General features: G+C 37.6%; 1 long non-coding RNA gene across 1 annotated transcript in view; it reads left to right on the plus strand.

Moving 5' to 3' along the window:
* Positions 1 to 13,751, plus strand: part of LOC116482215 (uncharacterized) — a 59,645-nt gene extending 45,894 nt beyond the window's left edge. Inside the window, exons 2-4 of the long non-coding RNA XR_009209672.1 lie at positions 5,713 to 5,852; positions 9,712 to 9,875; positions 13,061 to 13,751. This is a non-coding gene — a long non-coding RNA (uncharacterized LOC116482215). The remainder of the gene's footprint in view (positions 1 to 5,712; positions 5,853 to 9,711; positions 9,876 to 13,060) is intronic.
* Positions 13,752 to 13,958: the final 207 nt, after the last annotated feature.

The following is a 13,958-nucleotide window of genomic DNA, read 5'->3' on the forward strand; positions in this document are numbered from 1 at the left end:
CCTCCATCCCTGCCACCATGGCCACTTTGTTCATGGGACCATTGGGCTATGACAGGGGTGGCTGGGGAAAGAGGCTGAGTGGTGTCCACAGAACGGGTCATCTTATCCACTTGATTATTAAACTCCTCCTTTGCTAAGGTCACCTGTTGGTGAGCACTCACATGGAATACAAATATCTTCACACTTATGACCACTCCGAGAGGTCCATCCATATATCTCTTCCCCAAGGTCACCCGTTGGTGAGCACTCACATGGAATACAAATATCTTCAGTGATGACCACTCAGAGAGTTCCATCCACATATCTCTTCCCCAAATTTCTTTGTCACCAATTTTCCAATCATGCTTCTTCCAAGTCCCTGACCAGCCAAACCACTGGCTACAGCCTATGAATCAGTATATAACCGCACATCTGGCCCTTTCTCTTTCCATGCAACCTGCACAACCAGGTACACTGCTTGAGGTCCTGCTCACTGGGAAGCTTTTCCTTCACCGCCGTCCTTCAGGGATGTCCTAGAAAGGGGCTGTTGTGCTGCAGCTGTCCACTTTTGTGTGGCGCCTGCATATCATGCAGAACCATCTGTGAACCAGGTCCTAATCTTCTCTCCCTCTGTTAACTGATCATAGGGAACTCTCCATGAGGCCATCAGTGCAGGCTGGGAGAGAGAAGGCAGGGTGGCAGGAGTGGAGACCATGGGCACTTCCTCATGTAACTTACCTGTGCCTTCGGGACCTGCTCGAGCCCGATCACGTATATACCACTTCCATTTGATGATGGAATGCTGCTTTGCATGACCCAGTTTATGGCTAGATGGGTCAGAAAGCACCCAGTTCATGATAGGCAGTTCAAGTTGTATGGTGACTGGATGACCCATAGTCAAATGTTCATTTCCACCAAAGCCGAGTAACAGGCCAAGAGCTATCTCTCAAAAGGACAGTAGTTATCTGCAGAAGATGGCAGGGCCTCTGCTGTTATTCACCTATGGGTGCCTGCCAAAGGCTACAAACTGCATCCCTATCTGTTACTGACACCTCAGGCACCATTGGATCTGCTGGGTCATATGGCCCAAGTAGCAGAGAGCTCCCACAGCAGCCTGGACCTGTTGCAGAGCCTTCTCTTGTTCTGGAGCCCACTCAAAACTGGCAGCTTTGGGGTCACTCTATAAATGGGCTGGAGTAATGCACCCAAATGAGGAATGTGTTGCCTCCAAAATCCAAATAGGCCCCTAGGCATTGTGTCTTTTTCTTGGTTGTAGGTGGGGCCAAATGCAGCAACTTATCCTTCACTTTAGAAGGAATATCTCAACAGATCCCACACCACTGGACCCCTAGAAATTTTACTGAGGTAGAGGGTCCCTAAATTTTAGTCAGATTTATTTCCCATTTTCTGGCACACAAATGTCTTGCCAGTAAGTCCAGTGTGTTTGCTACCTTTTGCTCAATGGATCCAATCAGCCTAATGTCATCAATGTAATGGACCAGTGTGATATCTTGTGGAAGCAAAAAGCAATCAAAATCTCTCCAAATCGGATAATGACACAAACCCAGAGAGTTGATATACCACTAAGGTGGGACAGTAAAGGTATATTGCTGTCCTTGCCTGCTGAAGGCAAATTGCTTCTTTGGGCCTTACGAACAGAAAAGGAGAAAAAGGTATTTGCCAAGTCGATGGCTGCATACCATGTACAAGAAAATGTGTTAATTTACTCAAGCAATGCAACCACATATGGTACAGCAACTGCAATTGGAGTCACCACTTGGTTAAGCTTATGATAATCCATGGTCATTCTCCAAGATCCATCTGTCTTCTGCACAGGCCAAATGGGAGAGTTGAGTGGGGATGTGGTGGGAATCACCATCCCTGCATTTTTCAACTTCTTGATGGTGGCACTAATCACTGCAGTCCCTCCAGGGATGTGATATTGTTTTTGATTTACTATTTTTCTAGGTTGAGGCAGCTCTATGGCTTCCATTTGGCCTGTCCCACTTAATACTCCTCATCTTACCAGTCAGGGAGCCAATGTGGGGGTTCTGCCAGCTGCTAAGTATGTCTATGCCAATTCTGCATTCTGGCACTGGGGAAATGACCACAGGATGAATCCAGGGACCCAGTGTAAATCAGACCTGAGCTAAAACCCCAATAATTACCTGACCTCCATAAGCCACTACTTTAACTGGAGGACCACAATGACCTTTTCAGTCCCCTGGAATTAACATCAGCTCAGAGCCAGTGTCCAGTAGTCCCCAGAATGTCTGATCATTTCCCTTTCCCCAATGGTAAAAGACTAGAGGTCCCTTTGGGGAAGAATGGAGAAAGATTAACAGCATAAATTGTCAGTAGTGTAGTGGGGTCCTTCCTCAAGGAGACCTGGCTTCCCCTTCATTCAAGTGTTTCTGGGTCTGTGAACTGGCTCAGGTGTGGAAATTGATTGAGGGGCCATGATTCTCTGTTTTTATAATTCACATTAGTCTTTGTCCATTTGATCTAGAAGTTTTCTGCTTATATAAATTAAGTAGGAATACAGTAGGCTTCCTATCGATTTCACTTCTAGGAACACCTTGATTAATTAGCCAATGCCAGAGGTCTACACAAGTTAGACTATTCTGATTGCTGCCTTGCCTCTGCCATCCATTACAGTAGCCCACCTTGCCTTTGTTGTTTGAGTGCTGCCACTTGGCCCTTAGCACCTCAGGATCCAATTATTCCCATTGTATTTAAATATTGAAGTTGAATGACTGTGGTTTCCACTGTTAGATCTGACATATAGAGAAGAGCAATTACAGGGCTCTTCTAAGAGGCAGGTGCTGCCCTCACAAATTTGTTTCCCAAAGCATTGGTCAAGGGTATATCTTCTGGACCCTCCCAGCTGGGATGAGTAGATCTAAAGTGACTTATCTACTCCACCATCCCAATCTCCCTAAGCCTTTGGATCCTTTCGTCTACACTAAACCAAGGTAGATGAGGCAATTCCAGCTCACTCAGAGTGAGCCATCTTGGAATCCATATTTCAGCTAACCAAGCAAAAAAATTATTAGAACCTTTTTTAACTCCCTGAGCTTCAACATTAAATGCAGAATCCCTACCTAGTGGGTCCAAATCAATAAATTTAGTCTGCTCCAACTCTGTGTTCCTTCCACCATTATCCTACACCTTTAATATCCAGTCTCATGCCTGTTCTCCAGATTTCTGCCTGTATACATTGGAAAACTCAAGCAGTTCTTTTCAAGTGTCCCACACCTCCTCATGGGTCACACTCTGAACCTCACCTCTAGGGGCCTGCCCAGACTTTAGTCTAGTTATAATTCTAGAAGCAAACAGGGGTTTTGGGGGTGGTTCCTGGGGAAATCAACATTATCCTGCCTGGCAACTGGCTGAAGCAGTCCATCACTGTTGCCTCAGACAGTACAAGCTTTATCACCTCAGACACAGGTGGAAAGGCTGATGGCAGCATGGGTTAGAGAGGGGATGTTGCCACTGCTGGGGATGGGGAAGCTATTCCTTCTGGCAAAAAAGTTTCATCAGAGTTTACAAACTCAGTGTCCCCAGCTTCATCAGGGTCCTCCCGCACATCCCCATTTCAAGTTGCAAGGTCCTATTCTTTTCCAATCAATGCGCTCACTTTAGCAGTAGACACCTGGTGAGGCTGTGCATGCATCTTTCATTGCATGTCAGTCCCTCGCATGATAAGAGTTTGTGTCTGTTTTTCTGCAATTTCAGCTCTTTCTCTACAGCTCTTTCTCACTCAGGGCAATCTTAGTAGATTTGAAGCTAAGTATCTGCTTCTGTAGCTGGGAGTTAGAATCCTTGAGTTCATCATTTTCTTTCATCACTTTGTCCAGTGAACTTAGGAGCAACCAACCAACTTCATTATGTTCCTTGGTTCTCTATATATGGTCAAATGTATTATGTATAGAGTTACTAAACTCCTTTCGTCTCATGAGCAGTGAATTAGGAGTGTTAAATGCATTTATCTTACTTAACTCTCCAAACAGTTCATGCCAAGAACTATCAGTTTTCTCCATACTATTAGAAGCAGAGGCTTTAGCATTTTGGGCTCTAATAATATTAAGCAGACAATTCCAGAAACCCCCAAACCAATGAAAGAACTCCTTCCTAAGTATTCTGTTTCTCTAGAACCACTCCTGGTTCCAAAATCTGTATTTGTTAGGGTTCGCTAGAGGAACAGAACTAATAGGATAGGTATATATACAAAAAGAAGTTTATTAAGGAGTATTAACTGACACAATCACAAGGTCCCACAATAAGCCATCTACAAGTTAGGGAGCAAGGAGAGCCAGTCAGAGTCCCAAAGCTGAAGAACTTGGAGTCCGATGTTTGAGGGCAGGAAATATCCAGCATGGGAGAAAGATGTAGGCTGGGAGGTTAGGCCAGTCTAGCCTCTTCATGGTTTTCTGCCTGCTTTATATTATGGCTGTGCTTGCAGCTGATTAGATGGTTCCCACCCAGATTAAGGGTGGATCTGCCTTTCCCAGCCCACTGACTCCAATGTTAATCTCCTTTGGCAACGCCCTTACAGACGCACTCAGTATCAATGTTTTGCATCCTTCAGTCCAAACAAGTTGACACTCAGTATTAACCATCACAAACATTTTAGTTGATTCCTATTTTTCACCAATGAATAGTACTCCAATAAACATTCACTGTAGCTAAACTTTCAAACATGTATTGAAGAATCTATCTTTACTGGAATTGAAAAGTAACTATTTCTGTATATTACATTTCTATAAATAGCTGAGTTCTTTCTGGACCTTACATTGCATCATTGAACTGCCTATACTTCCTACACTTGTTCCTCTCTATTTTAATTACTTTTTTCTTATTTATTTTAATATCTAGCAAGTCAAAGCACACCTTATTTCCAAAAATCTGTTGGCCATTTTTTTATTTATTTCTTACAGGTAATATTTTTAATAATTTTGACACTAATCGGACTTATAAAATATTTATAAATTAATTTGGAGAGACCTGACTTTTAAGCAGTGAATCTTTAAGAATTAGGGTTTTCTTATTCTTATATCATTCTCAATTTTATTAAAAATAAGACATTTTACTTTTACCTTTGTATTCAGCTTTTGAATTCTAATATATGGTCTACAACATATAAGAAGCATGGTGTAGGGGGATAACCTGGCACGGTGGCTCACACCTGTAATCTCACTTTGGGAGGCTGAGTCGGGTGGATCACTTGAGGTCAGGAGTTGGAGACCAGCCTGGCCTACATGATCTCTACTAAAAATATAAATTTAGCCAGGTATGGTGGCATGCACCTGTAGTCCCAGTTACTCGGGAGGCTGAGGCATGAGAATCACTTGAACCCAGGAGATGGAGGTTGTTTTGAGCTGAGATCACACCACTGGACTCCAGCCTGGGTGACAGAGCAAGACTCTGTCTCAGAAAAAAAATAAAAATAAATAAAATAAAATCAGGAATATAAATGAAATTTAATTAACGAAATAAATTTCCGGCGTTAAACTGCTCATACAATTTTCTCTCTTACATAGTAGAGGATAAATAATATTAATAGGTCCAATATAAATTATGCCTTGCATTCTTAGAGTGACCATACTTGATCATGAATGACATATTATCATTTTAAGGTAATGATAATTGTTTTGCTAACATTTTGTTTGAAGATTTTGTTTCTAAGTTCTGAAATGCCAATTGTCTTTGTTTTTTTAATTCTTCTTAAAGATCACATTTCTACTGTCTTCAGGAAATGAGAAAATGAATCTAGGAAATTTCCGTCTTTAAATATACTCTATAAGTGTACTGTCCAATACACAGATAGCAACTGAGCACTGGAATATAGCTAGTCTGAATGGAGATGTTCTGTAAGTATATCATATATACCAAATTTCAAATACTTAGTATGAAAAAAGAATTCAAATATTGTACTTTTGTATTGAATGTACATTGGAATAATATTTTTGATACATCAACTTTTATAAAATCTTATCATTACAATTAATATATCATAATTATTATTAAATCACATTTCTTCAATTTCTGTTACTTATATGGGGTATTCATTTATATTTCTATTGTGTAACTTCTCTCAATAACATTCTAAGTAGGAGATGAATGACCTAGTTCTTAGAAGTCTGAAGGGTATTCTCCGTCACAATGATTAAATGGGTGTGGCAGCAGGGCATGAATATACACACAAATCAATGCAACAACATAGAAAATTCAGAATTTGCCTTTTTTGGGTAATGTCTTTAATAAAAATTTTAATTGTTTGGTTATTGTTTTATTGAGCTTCTCTACCACATTTCCACCATTTTTATAATGTATATTTCCTCAAACATTGCTTTTTTATTCAGATGTAAAAAGTTAATAGTATAGAGTTTTACTTCCTTTACCATTGCACTACTTCTCAACTGGAGGTGATTTTGCCTTTCCTGACATTTGTTAATGTATGGAGATATTTTCAGATTTTACAGATGGAAGTGGGAATGTGTTACTGCCATCTAGTTGGTAGAATCCAGGGCTACTGTTACAATGAACAGGATAGCCCCTTATAACAAAGAATTATCTGGCCCCAAATGTCAGTGTTGCTAAAGTTGAGAATTTCTGGTCTATGATAATATCCCATCCCCTTCATCATTTTTCAAACTTAGGTTTTACCTCTTTTTTTTCTTCATTTAACATTTCCTAAGGTTTGCCTATGGTCTTTTCAAAGAGCTGGTGCTTGGATTTATTTATCAGTTTTGCATTTTAATATTTTATCATTAATTTAAATGTGGTTCTTAACCTCTATTAATTTCTCTTTTCTGCTTCTACATTTAGAAACTTAGTTTCATTTTGTATTACTTTTTATGACTTCTTGAGTGATATTCTTTTAAGCACAAAGTGCTCTGTATTTTCCTATTAGTATACTTTTAAATCTGTTCCCATAGATTTTTAAAACATTTTATTGAAAGATAGTTAATATAAAAAGAGAAAAGTGCATACACCATAGTCATAAAGCTCAATGAAATTTTACAAACTGAACACACTCATACAACCATCACCTACTGAATAAACCTGTGTAATCTGTACCTAGATCGAGAAGTAGAATATACTAGCTTCCCAGAGCCCTTCTTTCTAGTCACAATCCTCCCAAAGGTAACTAGTATCTTAACTTTAAGTAGCATAGATTAATTTTGCCTTTTTTGTTCTTTGTATAAATGAAATCATAGTTTTCAGTCTTTGCATCTGGCTTCTTTGGCTCACTATTATTTGTGAGCTTCTGCCATGTTGTTATGTATAATTATAATGTATTCATTCTTATTGCTATATATTATTTTATTCTGTGAATACATCACCATTTGTTCATCCATTCTACTGTTGATGGGTCATTTCTAGTTATAGAGTATTATAAATATTGCTGCTATGAACTTTCTAGTAGATGTCTTTTGGTGAACATATGGATGCATGTCCAGTGGGGATATACTTAGAATATGTATTTTCAACATTAATAGACACTCCGAACAGTTTTCCAAGTTGGTTGTACTGATTTCATTTCTACCAGCAATGTATGGGATACTTGGTTACTCCATATCCTTGACAAAATTAAGTATTGATTGCTCTTTTTAATTTTAGCCATTCTGGTGGGTATGCAATGGTCTCACATTGAAGTTTTAATTTGCATTTTTCTGACGACATGCAGTTAGTATTTTTCATTGTTTATCGGCCATTTAGATACCTCCTTTGTGAAGTAACTGTTGAAGTTTTTTGTCTATTTTTCTTTTGTATTCTCCTATTGATTTTTAAGTGTTCTTTTTTCTGGATCTGAAGTCTTTGTTACACGTGTACATTATGAGTATCTTCTTCCTCTATGGTAGCTGTTTTTTCACTCTCTCAATGGTGTCCTTGATTAACATAGTTTTATAATTTAAATGTTGTCCGGTGGATCACTTTTTTTCTTTGAAGAGGTGTGTTTTATTTCTTGTTTAAAAATTCTTGTTCTAAAGTTATGAAGATGTTATCTCTCTTGTGGTATGGCAAAACTCTTATTGTATTACTATAATCACCTAGGTTTGATATATAGACACTTAATTGGTTATATTCTAGAATCTAGAATACAATCTAGAATTATCTAGATAATGTAAAGTGCAGTTTTGATTTCTTTTGTTATTCAAAATTTTCTTAGGAGGGTGTTTTAAAATTTCTTTGTAGTATGATTTTTTGTTTACTATTACTATTAGAGTTTTAGTGTACTTAAATATGTGGTCCATATAATTTCCACATTAAATAATTTATTGTGATTTCCTGTGGCATATTATATTACTTTTTTGTAAAATATCCCTAAGATATTTGGAAAGAAAGAATATTCTCTGTTGGTAAAACTCAAAATTCCATATATATGTATGTACATCATCAGTTATTATTATAGCAGCTCATATTAATTATTTATTTTGGGCTGGGCACTAATTTTATTACTATATGTATAAACTTATTTAATCATCGTAACAATGATACCATCCATTTTATAAGGGAGGATAGAAGGAAACTGAGGTAGCAAGATGGTAAGTGTATTGCCTAAGGACAGAGCTAGTTAAGTGGGGGAAATAAGTCTGAAATTCAGGTTATACAGCTCTGCAGCCAATGTCCTTAATCGTGACCCTGTTTTACATGTATCTCTATATTGTTATATTATCACTTTCATATCCATAAAATTAACACACTAAATATACAATTAGACCTCTGTATTCATGGGTTTTGCATCACTGGATTCAATCAACTGCAGATGAAAATTAAAAAAAAATTCATGTAGAAAATATAGTATAATAACAATTTACATAGCATTTACGTCGTATTAGGTATTGTAAGTAATATAGAGATGATTTAAAGAATGTGGAAGGATATGCATAGGTTACATTCAAATACTGCACCATTTTATATAAGGAACTTGAGCATACATGAATTTTAGTATCCAAGATGGTCCTGAAACTCATCCCATTTGGATACCGAGGGACGATTTGTAATGGTCAATTGTTTTATATACTGAACTTTTGTCTTGATTGGCCAAAGACTGAGAAAACATTAAATGCTTTTTGCCACGATTACCATGTAAGTTTTTATTGTTTCATTGGATTTTGCTGTGTTTTTTTAAGTGCCATGGTACATAGCACATACAAAGTTTTTATCTTTTACAAATTCATTCTGGATTGTCCTTTTTATGAACAGAAAATAGTTCTCTCTGTCCTGTTTATGTTTAATTTGAATTTTACCTTTTCTGAGATTGACACATATGTTTTTAAATGTGCATTTCCCTGGCATATATTTACTTGTCTCTTTATTTCTAACCTTTCTGTGATTTAAGTTCTTTACACTGCTGAAGAGTCATATATTTCTTTTTTTTTAAGAATTTTTTTCCAGCTTTATTGAGGTATGATTTACAAATAAAAACTGCATATACTTAAGGTGATGATTTGATATACATATGCATTGTGAAATGATTCTCGAAATTAAGTTAATTAACATATCAACCCACCTTTCTTGTGGGTGGGAACACTTAAAATCTACTCTCTTGGCAAATTTCAAGCTAATAATACATTATTATGAACCATAGTCACCATAATCTACATTAGATCTTCAGAAGTTATTAATGTTATAATTGAAAGATTATACTTTTTAACAAATATCTTTCCTTTCTCCCCATCTCCCAGCCCCTGGTAACCACCCTTCCACTCTCTGTTTCTCTAGGTTTGACTTTTTTGGACTTCACACGTGTGAGATCATGCAGCATTTGTTTTTCTGTGCCTGGCTTATTTCACTTAGCGTAATGTCCTCCAGGCTCACCCAGGTTGTTGCAAATGGCAGGATTTTCTTCTTTTTTTAAGGCTTGGAGAGTCATGTTTTCATAAGAGGTATGTATTTCAACACTTTTGTCATTGATTCATTTTTAATAATTATTTTGGAGCTTCCTCCTTCGCATTTTCTATTTTTGCTCTCCTTTCATTTTCCTTTCGAGGAGCTGGGTAGCCTAGTGGTTCAGCACTCAGATGTGGTATTCAGACTCTCTGGGCTTAACTCCTGGCTGCACCATTTTGCTAGCCCTATAACTGTGAACAAGTTCCTTGATTTCTCTAAAACTGTATTGTGCTCTGCAATGGGTATAGCAACAGAGTTTATTTCATAGGGTTATTGTGAGGTTTGAGTGGGTTACTAAAGTATTTGGAACAGTGCTTTGCCCATAGTAACCACTGGGTAAACACTACCTGTTATTATACTACTGTCTTCCCCCTTCTTAAATTTCTGATACTGCTTTTGTCTCTGTCAGCTGTTCCCTTCTTTTGTAATGTTTTGGAAGGGGACGTAGTTATTATTTTTTGTCTTTTCTTTTTCTTTTTTTTTTGAGATGGAGTTTCACTCTTGTTGCCTAGGCTGGAGTGCAATGGCATGATCTTGGCTCAACGCAACCTCTGCCTCCCAGGTTCTAGCGATTCTCTTGCCTCAGCCTCCAGAGTAGCTGGGATTACAGGCATGTGCCACTGCGCCCAGCTAATTTTTGTATTTCTAGTAGAGATGGGGTTTCACCATGTTGGTCAGCCTGGTCTCGAACTCCCGACCTTAGATGATCCGCCCGCCTCAGCCTCCCAAAGTTCTGGGATTACAGGCATGTGTCTTTTCTTTTCTTTTGTATATATGTCAGCTCAATTAGGTATGGAATTCCTGGTTCTTAAACCGATTTTCTTAGACTCTGAAGGCAACGCTCCATGATCCTTTGGAATTTAGTATTGTGAAAAACTTGATGCCAACTTGAGGATTTCTTTTGTAAGTCACTTGTCCTCGCCCTTCCCTGCTGGCATCCCTGTGTTGATGCTTGTAGGGTTTTGTTTTTAGTGCTGGAATGAAATATTTCATCACAATATATCAGGCTTAAGTCTGCTTTAATTAATTTCACCTGACATTAAACACGTCCTCTACACTTGTAGTCAAATGACTTTCTTCAGCTCTGCTAAGTTTTCTATTGCTTCTTCCTCTTTTTTTTTTTTTTAATTTTTGCTGCTCTATCTGCCAAGTTCTTTGTCTCTAGACATCTATCTTTTTCAACTTTTATTTTAAGTCCAAGGGTACATGTGCAGGATATGCAGGTTTGTTACATAGGTAAATGTGTGCCATGGTGGTTTACTGCACAGATCATCCCATCACCTAGAAATTAAGCCCAGCATCCATTAGCTATTCTTCCTGATGCTCTCTGCCCCACATCCATAGGTACCCAGTGTGTGTTGTTCCTTCTCATGTGCCCATGTAGTCCCCTCAATCAGCTTCCACTCATACATGAAAGCATGTGGTATTCGGTTATCTGCTCCTGTGTCCTTCTAGACTTCTTATAAAACTTATTTTAGATCTCCTGGATATTTCCTCTAAATTTTTACCCTTTGGCAGCATTTTTTTACATTTTTTAGAAGTTCTGGAAGAAGTTATTTAGCTTATTTTTCTAATCCATTGATTCCAATTCTACAGAATCTCCTCTTGTATTCACAAATTCCATTACATTAGAAATTTCATGGTCATATTTTTCATCTCAAAGCAACTTTTTCTGCTCTCAGGTCCTACCTTTTTAATGACTTCTTGCTTTTACTTCATACACAAAATGTTCTCTTGAATCTTCTTGAAAGTACACATTGAATATTTTCTATAGCTTTTTCCTAGCTTTTATTAATAAAGCCATTCTTAGGAAATATTTTGTCTGCCTTCTTAGATTGACTGCCTTCTAACTATTGACTCTCTTTAGAATTTTCTCTTTGCTTCTTGCAAATAACACATGGATGGGATAGGAAATGAAGGAGTGACTGGGTAAATAGAATGTTGGAGGACACTCTAGGTTTGTCCATATTTGGAGATTTATGTGACTTCTTTTAAATAGATACAGTTTGGGACAAAATAAAAAATAAAGCAGGAATAAAGAGGAGGGAAGAGAAGAAGTAAAGAAACAGGGGAAGAAAGAAAGTAAAAAAGGAAGGAAGGAAGAAAAAAGAAAGAAAGACATTTAAAAGGAAAAGGAAGGAAGAGTTAACGCTATTGTAGTTTGACATTGAAAAATTATAAGGTGATGACCTCTGAAGAATAGGATATAAATTAAGGCTGGGTGGGGATGTGGACAGCAACATCAAGAAGTCTTATTCCTAAGCCAAAGAGATTAAATTCACTCTTTTTTTGCTGGAATAATGTGCCTGTTCTCTGACTGTCACAGCCTTTCTCTTTTGAGACTAGTTGTAGCATTGCCCCTATTCTACTTGGCTTGCTGTATGATTCAATAGTAAACTGGGGAAAAATTATGCAGAGTAATCCCATCCTTGTCAGCTCCAGATTTGTAACTTCCCTCCAGTACCTCCTACTTTGTCCTAATGCCTTGCTGCTATCAACTTGGAGTCAGTGTGGGAATTGTGACTTGGTCAGCAGTTCTCTCAATTTTCTTGCTTACAATATATTCTGCAGGAATTGCTTTACTTTTTCATAATAGTTTGGTTTCCCTCTACGATTTTCAGAGCTAGTACAATTTTTCCACAATTTTTGAATTCCTCTGGTCATTCCATTGGGGATTTTGGGGAGTCAGAAGTTAAATGCAAGTATTCAGACCAAAGTCTGTGTTTTAAATGTTTGAGTAGATTATTATCAGGTATTACATGATAATTAACACTTTAACAAACCATTGGGAATATTTAAACATCCCTCAATTTTGTGGTTCCCAAACTCTGGTGACAGCTGAGCTGCGTCTGAAATATGTGGAAACTGCTTTATGAATGGTGACTCTCAAGAGTTCCAATTTAGAAGGTATGTTAAGGGTCCTTAAAATATGAGTTTTAAACCTCTTTCCAAGCTATTTTTATGATTGGCTAGGTTTGAGAGTGCTATGATGTGAAAGTGTCCCCCAGAAGTTCATGTGTAAAAAAGTTAACTGCCATCCTAACAGTATTAAGAGGTGGGGTCTTTAAGAGGTGATTAGGTCAGTGAGTACTCTGCCGTCATGAATAGATTATTGTTGTTGCCTCGGGAGTGAGCTCCTGATAATAGAAACAGTTTTGCTCTGTTTGTCTCTGTCTTGCAGATTCACACCCTACGTGATGCCTTCTGCCATGGGATGTCCCTCACCAGATTCTAGTGCTCTTGGACTTCCCAGCCTCCAGAACCATAAGCCAAATAATCTTTAGTTCTTTATAAATTACCCAATCTGTGGTATTCTGTTATAGCAGCAGAAAATGAAGTAGAACATTGAGTCACTTCCCTAATCTAGACTGGCCAACTCTTTGCAATTATGATCTTATTATTCAATTTTTGATTTTAGGAGCTCTTTCTCCTTTCTACTCCTAAGGATAATATAATACATTTTAGTCTTTTGTTTATGAGAGCAAGTATACATTAATTTTTTTTCTTTTAGAGTTTTATGACAGTTGTTAACATAACTGGAGACCCCCTGAAGTGTGACAAGAAAAAAATTATTGCTCTAACTGTAGGGTGGTTGTAGCTACATCTGAAAAAGACACATTTTGAAAATGAGATCGTAATCCCCTACAAATTCTTTGCTGGAGTTCTTAGATCTGGAGAAGTAATTTCATCATGCATTGTGATTATTTGGGAAAGTCCTATTGTGCCTTTTTAAGATGATAGTGTGGAGCTGATGGGGGAAATAATCAGGAACAGCTGGAGGCTTTGCAAGTGTTTTTATGAGCAGGATGTTCCATGCCAGGAGGGAATGCATTTTACTGGAATTTTTAAATAAAAGTGTTCTACTTCGTGAATATGTTTTTTATTAGTATTATTTACAAATTTCAGTACTGGCTTTATTTTCTGTAATAACAAGGACAGATATACTTATTGCTAAAGGTGTAGTTAACACAGTTTGGTTTTATTTGGGGAGTGGTTGGCTATTTAGATTAATCCATAATTCAAATCCACTAATATCAGTGAGAAATGTTCATACTTAGAATGACATATGCAAATACATA

This window comes from Hylobates moloch, unplaced genomic scaffold (genome assembly GCF_009828535.3).
Source record: "Hylobates moloch isolate HMO894 unplaced genomic scaffold, HMol_V3 SCAFFOLD_14, whole genome shotgun sequence".
Classification (NCBI taxonomy): domain Eukaryota; kingdom Metazoa; phylum Chordata; class Mammalia; order Primates; family Hylobatidae; genus Hylobates; species Hylobates moloch.